Source organism: Populus nigra, chromosome 2, assembly GCF_951802175.1.
Source record: "Populus nigra chromosome 2, ddPopNigr1.1, whole genome shotgun sequence".
Taxonomy (NCBI): Eukaryota; Viridiplantae; Streptophyta; class Magnoliopsida; order Malpighiales; family Salicaceae; genus Populus; species Populus nigra.
In genome coordinates, this window is record NC_084853.1 from 21,026,103 (window position 1) to 21,036,102 (window position 10,000).

A 10,000-nucleotide genomic window follows, 5' to 3' on the forward strand; every position below is an offset into this window, starting at 1 on the left:
TGTGCATAGCACACACACTCTTGTTGTGTATTCCTTTGTTGATGAGATAAATAAAGGTTGAGAGGGATTCTTGTAATCTTGTTGTGCTTGCTTGTGTTGGTTTCCTTGTTTGCGACGAAGCTATTGTGAGAACCTCTTTGGGTGAGCGAAACACATAGTCGTAGGGAAACACGAGCGAAAAGAGTGAGGCAAGGCTGAGTCTAGTCGGGACTAGACTGCCGCATTGGGTTGAATTTCGTTGCGAAAAATTTAACCCCGTGACAATTGGTATCAGAGCACGGTTGATTCTAACAACGTGCAGCAGAAGTCATGGAAGCTATTCGGGAACGGTTGACGCGTCTTGAGACTTTGATAGGGTTGGATGAAGAAGACGAAGAACGTTCTATTATGGATCGCTTGAAGGAAGCTATGGAAAGCGCTGAAAGGGCTGAGAGCCTGTATATATCTCTTGCGGCAGAATCAAGTGAAAGATTGGCTGCTGCCGAAGAGACGATTGCCATTCTAAAGAGGGCAGTGACAAACGCTCCTATTGGGGTAAGCAATTCGAAACCTAAAGTGCCTGAACCAAAGTGTTTTGGTGGAGCAAGAAGTTCCAAAGAGCTGGAGAATTTCTTGTGGGATATGGAACAATACTTTAGTGTTGCGAAGATTGGCGCGGCTGAACAAGTGGATCTTACCGTGATGTATCTCACGGGTGATGCGAAGCTTTGGTGGCGAACGAGAACCAAAGAGGACTTAAGTGCTGGACGTCCAAAGATTGAGACGTGGGATTGTCTCAAGCAAGAGCTGAAAGAGCAGTTCCTTCCGAACAACACGTCGTGGATTGCGCGGGAGGAACTTAAAAGACTCAAACATGACAGGTCAGTTCGTGATTATGTTAAGTCTTTCAGTTCTTTGATTCTCGACATCGAGAATATGTCCGAGGAGGACAGGCTATTCAACTTCATGTCCGGATTGCAAACTTGGGCACAAGCGGAACTAAGGCGACAGAATGTAAAGGATCTGTCCTCCGCTATTGCTGCTGCGGACAGTTTGATTGATTTTAAATCAACTACTAGAGAGGGCTATACATCAACCTCCTTCAAGTCTAAGGGAAGAAACAAGGAGGAAAGAACGAGGAAGAAGTTCGGTGGGGGTGCATCGAGGGCTACTGCCGCGGAGAAGGGCAAGGCCAAGTTTATGGGTGCACAAGGTAAGAGTACTAAACCGAACTTTACTTGCTTCATTTGTGATGGTCCTCACTTTGCGAGGGAATGTCCAAAGAGGGAGAAGTTGAATGCTATTCGGGCTGGGGATAGCGATGAGGGGGAAGGGGTAGTTACGCACGTCAATCCTATGCGTGTGATAAACTGCCTGGTAGCTAAATCAGGGGATGGGGCTGCCGAAACCCGCCCTGTCGATAAAGACTTGGCGAGAATTGATGCACTGCGAAAAGGGAAGTCAGGGGCTACGGACAATCTAATGTATGTGAAGATTGTGATAAATGGCAAAGACGTGAATGCTATGCTGGATTCAGGCGCAACCCACACGTTTGTGGCAGATCGGCTGGTGAAAGAACTTGGCCTGCGGCTGAGTGACAGCCACACATCCATGAAGGCAGTAAACTCGAAGGCACAGAGGATTGCTGGGATGTCTTACGATGTGCCGATAACGCTGGATCAGTGGAGAGGTAAGCATGATGTGCTGGTCGTAAATCTTGACGATTACGATATTATTCTTGGCCTAGATTTCTTACGAAAAGCCAAGGTTGTCTTGATGCCTTATCTCAATGGAATGATGATTGCAAGTGAGGGATGCCCTTGTTTCGTCCCATGTTGTAATGTCGCAGCTGCGAATGTGGTGAAAAAGGGGAAGAGCTTGGTCTCGGCAATTGCTATTGATAAAGCATTGCGGAAAGGAGGGGAAGTGTTTCTGGCAACAATAGTTGACGAGAAGGCAGACCATTGTGGTGAGGTGCCGAAAGAAATTGCTAGCGTGCTGCAGCAATTCGAAGATGTGATGCCGCCTCAGCTACCCAAGAAACTCCCGCCTAGGAGGGCCATTGACCATCGAATTGAGCTGGTGCCAGGGGCGAAGCCACCTTCTCAAGCCCCTTATCGAATGTCGCCAAGGGAATTGGCAGAATTGAGGAAACAATTGGAAGAGCTGATTGACTCAGGGTTTGTCCGGCCTTCCAAGGCTCCGTATGGTGCTCCGGTTTTGTTTCAAAAGAAGGCGGATGGAAGCCTTCGCATGTGTGTGGACTACCGAGCACTCAACAAGGTAACAATCAAAAACAAATATCCTGTTCCTTTAATTCAGGATTTGATGGACAGATTGTGTGGAGCCTCAATCTTTACAAAATTGGACTTGCGATCGGGGTATTGGCAAGTGCGGGTTGCTGATGGTGATGAGCATAAAACTACTTGTGTGACAAGGTATGGCTCCTATGAGTTTCTAGTTATGCCATTTGGCCTAACAAATGCTCCAGCAACATTTTGTAATCTAATGAATGACGTGTTATATGATTTCTTAGACAATTTTGTGGTAGTCTACTTAGATGACATTGTAATCTATAGTAGAGGCATTGAAGATCATGTAACTCACCTCTCTAAAGTCCTAAGTAGGTTGAGAGAATATGAATTGTATGTAAAGAGAGAAAAGTGTGAGTTTGCAAAAGCTGAAATTATGTTCCTAGGCCACTTGATTGGGGAAGGACAAGTGAAGATGGATCCAAGGAAGATTCAAGCCATTGTTGAATGGACAGCACCAAAATCTGTCCCGGAATTGAGATCATTTTTGGGGCTTGCAAACTACTACAGACGATTCATTGAGGGTTATAGCAAGAAGACAACTCCTCTCTCGGATCTTCTCAAGAAGAGTCGGAGATGGGAATGGACGGTTGACTGCCAGCAAGCTTTTGAGAAGCTGAAGACAGCGGTAGCGTCAGCTCCAGTCTTGGGGTTGCCTGATTTTGAGAAGCCATTTGAAGTGCATACGGATGCTTCAGATAGGGCTATTGGTGGAGTGCTGGTGCAAGATGGACATCCGGTTGCTTTCGAGAGTCGGAAGCTAAATGACGCGGAACAGAATTACTCAACGCATGAAAAAGAAATGACGGCAGTAGTGCACTGCCTTGGCATATGGAGAGTATATCTGTTGGGGCCGAAATTTGTTGTCAAGACTGACAATGTTGCCAACACATTCTTCTGGACGCAGAAGAAATTGTCGCAGCGACAAGCTCGGTGGCAGGAATTCTTGGCCGAATATGATTTTGTATGGAAGCACAAACCAGGAAGCCACAATCAGGTTGCGGATGCACTTAGCAGACGCGAAGTAATCGCTACTGTTCTTGCTATTGTTCAGGTGGAGTCGGACATGCTGTGTCGACTTCGTCAAGCTGCGGGGGAGGATGCAGCGTACAAGAAATTGGTTGAGCTTGTACAAGAAGGGACAATACGGAGGTATTGGTTGGAACAAGACTTACTCTATGCAAAGGGGGGTCGAATCTTCGTGCCAAAGGGAGAGCTGCGGAAACACTTATTGATGGAGACTCATGATCCACAGTGGGCTGGACATCCAGGTAGAGAAAGGATGGTTGCTCTCCTGTCGCAGACTTATTATTGGCCGAAGATGGAGGAAGATGTAGAACTTTACGTCAGGACTTGTCTAGTGTGTCAACAAGACAAGACGTTACGGCAGCGTGAGGCAGGCTTGTTACAGCCGCTGCCGATTCCAGAAAGGCCTTGGGTGTCGGTCTCAATGGATTTTGTTGTTGGTTTTCCAAAGGTGGATGGCATGAACACAATCATGGTTGTTGTGGACAGATTTACTAAGTATGCGGTGTTTGTCGCTGCCCCGACGGTGTGTACAGCCGAAGTGGCCGCTGAATTATTCTACCGCAACGTGGTGAAATACTTTGGAGTACCTTCAGACATTGTAAGTGATCGTGATGTGAGATTCACAGGCAGATTCTGGACAGCATTGTTCAACATGATGGGAACAAGGCTGAAGTTTTCGACTGCCAATCACCCGCAAACTGATGGACAAACGGAAAGGATAAATGCTTTGCTGGAGGAATATTTGAGACACTACGTGACAGCGACGCAGCGAAACTGGCTGGAGTTGCTGGATAGTGCGCAGTTTTGCTATAATCTTCAAAAATCCTCGGCAACGGAAGCAAGTCCGTTTGAGCTGGTTTTGGGAGCCCAACCCCAAACTCCTGCGGAAATTGCAGTGCAGATATCGGGTGGGAAGAGTCCAGCGGCATACAGATTTGCGATGGAACGGCAGGAACTGTTTGAGCAAGCCCAAGATAGCTTGCGTAAGGCAAGGAAAAGGATGCTCAAATATGCCAATCAAAAGCGAAGATTGCTGGAATTCAGTGTGGGTGACAAGGTGTTGCTCAAGTTAACTCCGCAAATTTGGAAGAAAATCGTGGGGACAACGAAGCACCGAGGGTTGGTGCCAAGGTATGACGGGCCTTTTGAGGTCATTGAAAAGGTAGGGGCTGTGGCATACAGATTGGAGCTGCCCGAACGGCTGAAGCTTCATCCTACTTTTCACGTAAGTTACTTGCGGCCTTTTTATGAAGATCATGAGGATCCGAAAAGAAGTAAGTCGCAACGAGCTCCTCCTACGATTCATAAACAATTTGACGATGGTATTGTCAAGATTATGGATCATCGTAGACTTGGCCAACATCGAAAGAATCGGCGGACAGAATTCTTGATAAAATGGAAGAAAAATGAGGAGGTTTCGTGGGAAAAGGACACAGACTTATGGCAATTTGAGGACCAAATACAAGACTACCTCACATCTATTCCGACGAGGGCGTCGGACTCTTCTAGTGGGGGTGGTTTGTTAGGGCTCTAGGCGCGGGGACGCGCCAACGAAGGCACACTGCCTAGAATTCGGCAGCGATGGACAGCGGCAGCCTTGCATAGGCAGAAACGAATTCGGCAAGCAGCGTGCAATGATCTATGCGAGTCTTTGAGCTACGACTTGGCATGGATGTGGGGGCTTAGATACTGGACCTTCTAAGTCAGCAGCTGACGCAGCAGAACAGGCAGTTGGGACTGCCAAGTAGACAGCCAGGAAATGGGGGAAGTGGCAGCTTCATGGGAGGCAAAACGTGGGAGCATAACTAGGGTGTTCTCCATGCCACTAAGTCCTGGAAACATGGGATCATGGGTAAGAGGTAGTGCTCCACTATGTCCTGAAAACATGGGATCATGGGATGGAGGAAGTGCTCCACTAGGTCCCGAAAATGGGGGATAATGGGGGGGAGCCTGCAGCTCATGTATGTCTATAAATAGGCTTGCCAAGCCTCTGTTGTGGTAGCATGCGATTTTGTGCATAGCACACACACTCTTGTTGTGTATTCCTTTGTTGATGAGATAAATAAAGGTTGAGAGGGATTCTTGTAATCTTGTTGTGCTTGCTTGTGTTGGTTTCCTTGTTTGCGACGAAGCTATTGTGAGAACCTCTTTGGGTGAGCGAAACACATAGTCGTAGGGAAACACGAGCGAAAAGAGTGAGGCAAGGCTGAGTCTAGTCGGGACTAGACTGCCGCATTGGGTTGAATTTCGTTGCGAAAAATTTAACCCCGTGACACCTGCCATGGTGGTGAGGGGCGGCGAGGACCGTGAAAGCTAGAGTTTTTCAGAGGCTGCCGGGAAAAAGGCCCCTCGGGTGGCGGGGTGCGAGGACCAGGCGCGTCATTCAATTCTCTTCCCTATCAACTTGGCTCCCGTTGGCGGGATTGGAGGCCTACTGTTTGTTACAGGGCTAAAATCGTCAGGGGAAGAGCTGACGAAACAATGCTGGTTTGGATGCAGGGGGTAGTGTTGGAATCGGCAGCGCGGACAAAATCGGCAAAGTCGACAAAAAAGACTGTTGGTCTGGACATCGGGGCAGCGGCAGCCATGCCGACAGGGGGGGGAAATCGGCAGCGCAGATTTGTGCAGCTGCAGGTTCGTCGGGGAAATCGGCAGCGCAGATTTTTCGATGAACATGGGCTGGAAGATGGACTGTCCAGGCCAGGCAGGGAAATTCGTCAAGGGGACACGCTGACGAAACAGCGCTGGTTCAGGCACGGCGGGCAGTGTTGGAATCGGCAGCGCCGACGAAATCGGCAAAGTCGGCAGAATCGGCAGCGGGTGCTGGCGATGAGTCTGGACGATTTATAGTCCAGGGCTTGATGGAAAAGACTGTTGGTCCAGACAATGGGGCAGTGGCAGCGCGGATTTGTGCAGCTGCAGGTTCGTCGGGGAAAATCGGCAGCGCAGATTTTTCGACGAACAGGGGCTGGGCGCTGGACTGGCCGGGCCAGGCAGGAAAATTCGTCAGGGGGCCACGCTGACGAAAACAGGGGCTGCGGAGTGGAAAATCGGCAGCGCAGATTTTTCGACGAACAGGGGCTGGACCGGCCGGGCCAGGCAGGAAAATTCGTCAGGGGGGCACGCTGACGAAAAGAGGGGCTGCCGCGTGGAAAATCGGCAGCGCAGATTTTTCGAAGAACAGGGGCTGGACTGGCCGGGCCAGGCAGGAAAATTCGTCAGGGGGGCACGCTGACGAAAAGAGGGGCTGCCGCGTGGAAAATCGGCAGCGCAGATTTTTCGACGAACAGGGGCTGGACGCTGGACTGGGCCAGGCAGGAAAATTCGTCAGGGGGCACGCTGACGAAAAGAGGGGCTGCCGCGTGGAAAATCGGCAGCGCAGATTTTTCGACGAACATTCGTCAGGGGGGCACGCTGACGAAAAGAGGGGCTGCCGCGTGGAAAATCGGCAGCGCAGATTTTTCGACGAACATTCGTCAGGGGGGCACGCTGAGGAAAACAGGGGCTGCCGCGTGGAAAATCGGCAGCGCAGATTTTTCGACGAACAGGGGCTGGATGCTGGACCGGCCGGGCCAGGCAGGAAAATTCGTCAGGGGGGCACGCTGACGAAAAGAGGGGCTGCCGCGTGGAAAATCGGCAGCGCAGATTTTTCGACGAACAGGGGCTGGACTGGCCGGGCCAGGCAGGAAAATTCGTCAGGGGGGCACGCTGACGAAAAGAGGGGCTGCCGCGTGGAAAATCGGCAGCGCAGATTTTTCGACGAACAGGGGCTGGACGCTGGACTGGGCCAGGCAGGAAAATTCGTCAGGGGGGCACGCTGACGAAAACAGGGGCTGCCGCGTGGAAAATCGGCAGCGCAGATTTTTCGACGAACATTCGTCAGGGGGGCACGCTGACGAAAAGAGGGGCTGCCGCGTGGAAAATCGGCAGCGCAGATTTTTCGACGAACATTCGTCAGGGGGGCACGCTGAGGAAAACAGGGGCTGCCGCGTGGAAAATCGGCAGCGCAGATTTTTCGACGAACAGGGGCTGGATGCTGGACCGGCCGGGCCAGGCAGGAAAATTCGTCAGGGGGGCACGCTGACGAAAAGAGGGGCTGCCGCGTGGAAAATCGGCAGCGCAGATTTTTCGACGAACAGGGGCTGGACTGGCCGGGCCAGGCAGGAAAATTCGTCAGGGGGGCACGCTGACGAAAAGAGGGGCTGCCGCGTGGAAAATCGGCAGCGCAGATTTTTCGACGAACAGGGGCTGGACGCTGGACTGGGCCAGGCAGGAAAATTCGTCAGGGGGGCACGCTGACGAAAACAGGGGCTGCCGCGTGGAAAATCGGCAGCGCAGATTTTTCGACGAACATTCGTCAGGGGGGCACGCTGACGAAAAGAGGGGCTGCCGCGTGGAAAATCGGCAGCGCAGATTTTTCGACGAACATTCGTCAGGGGGGCACGCTGAGGAAAACAGGGGCTGCCGCGTGGAAAATCGGCAGCGCAGATTTTTCGACGAACAGGGGCTGGATGCTGGACCGGCCGGGCCAGGCAGGAAAATTCGTCAGGGGGGCACGCTGACGAAAAGAGGGGCTGCCGCGTGGAAAATCGGCAGCGCAGATTTTTCGACGAACAGGGGCTGGACTGGCCGGGCCAGGCAGGAAAATTCGTCAGGGGGGCACGCTGACGAAAAGAGGGGCTGCCGCGTGGAAAATCGGCAGCGCAGATTTTTCGACGAACAGGGGCTGGACGCTGGACTGGGCCAGGCAGGAAAATTCGTCAGGGGGGCACGCTGACGAAAACAGGGGCTGCCGCGTGGAAAATCGGCAGCGCAGATTTTTCGACGAACATTCGTCAGGGGGGCACGCTGACGAAAAGAGGGGCTGCCGCGTGGAAAATCGGCAGCGCAGATTTTTCGACGAACATTCGTCAGGGGGGCACGCTGAGGAAAACAGGGGCTGCCGCGTGGAAAATCGGCAGCGCAGATTTTTCGACGAACAGGGGCTGGATGCTGGACCGGCCGGGCCAGGCAGGAAAATTCGTCAGGGGGGCACGCTGACGAAAAGAGGGGCTGCCGCGTGGAAAATCGGCAGCGCAGATTTTTCGACGAACAGGGGCTGGACTGGCCGGGCCAGGCAGGAAAATTCGTCAGGGGGGCACGCTGACGAAAAGAGGGGCTGCCGCGTGGAAAATCGGCAGCGCAGATTTTTCGACGAACAGGGGCTGGACGCTGGACTGGGCCAGGCAGGAAAATTCGTCAGGGGGGCACGCTGACGAAAACAGGGGCTGCCGCGTGGAAAATCGGCAGCGCAGATTTTTCGACGAACATTCGTCAGGGGGGCACGCTGACGAAAAGAGGGGCTGCCGCGTGGAAAATCGGCAGCGCAGATTTTTCGACGAACATTCGTCAGGGGGGCACGCTGAGGAAAACAGGGGCTGCCGCGTGGAAAATCGGCAGCGCAGATTTTTCGACGAACAGGGGCTGGATGCTGGACCGGCCGGGCCAGGCAGGAAAATTCGTCAGGGGGGCACGCTGACGAAAAGAGGGGCTGCCGCGTGGAAAATCGGCAGCGCAGATTTTTCGACGAACAGGGGCTGGACTGGCCGGGCCAGGCAGGAAAATTCGTCAGGGGGGCACGCTGACGAAAAGAGGGGCTGCCGCGTGGAAAATCGGCAGCGCAGATTTTTCGACGAACAGGGGCTGGACGCTGGACTGGGCCAGGCAGGAAAATTCGTCAGGGGGGCACGCTGACGAAAACAGGGGCTGCCGCGTGGAAAATCGGCAGCGCAGATTTTTCGACGAACATTCGTCAGGGGGGCACGCTGACGAAAAGAGGGGCTGCCGCGTGGAAAATCGGCAGCGCAGATTTTTCGACGAACATTCGTCAGGGGGGCACGCTGAGGAAAACAGGGGCTGCCGCGTGGAAAATCGGCAGCGCAGATTTTTCGACGAACAGGGGCTGGATGCTGGACCGGCCGGGCCAGGCAGGAAAATTCGTCAGGGGGGCACGCTGACGAAAAGAGGGGCTGCCGCGTGGAAAATCGGCAGCGCAGATTTTTCGACGAACAGGGGCTGGACTGGCCGGGCCAGGCAGGAAAATTCGTCAGGGGGGCACGCTGACGAAAAGAGGGGCTGCCGCGTGGAAAATCGGCAGCGCAGATTTTTCGACGAACAGGGGCTGGACGCTGGACTGGGCCAGGCAGGAAAATTCGTCAGGGGGGCACGCTGACGAAAACAGGGGCTGCCGCGTGGAATGGCAGCCTACACGCAGATGCGAATTCGGCAGCGCACGATGGCTTGAGCAGGTCATGGGTTCGACTTGGCGCGATCTGAAACCTGGACGAGGGACTGTCGACGCTGGACGAGCCAGCGCGGTGGCCTGTCGTGCCCCGTTCAGGGGGGGCCTGCCGCGGAGACAGCCCTCGCGGGCTCGACAGCGCAGGCCAGCGTCCCCGACGTCGCTGGCCGCGGCAGGCGAGCTGCCGGGGTTCCCGCATTCCTACAAGAAAACGTCGTGCTTTCCACATGAAACCAATCCAGTAAAATCAGCCATATTTTTATGAGGCTGCCCACTGAATTTGGGGTCATTCCGAGCCGGTTCCTATTTTTTCCGATTTCCTCGATTTTTAATGGTAGGAAAATAAAAAAAAATACTTCCCGACCTCGAAAAATTCTGGAAAAATTAATAAAGTTGGATT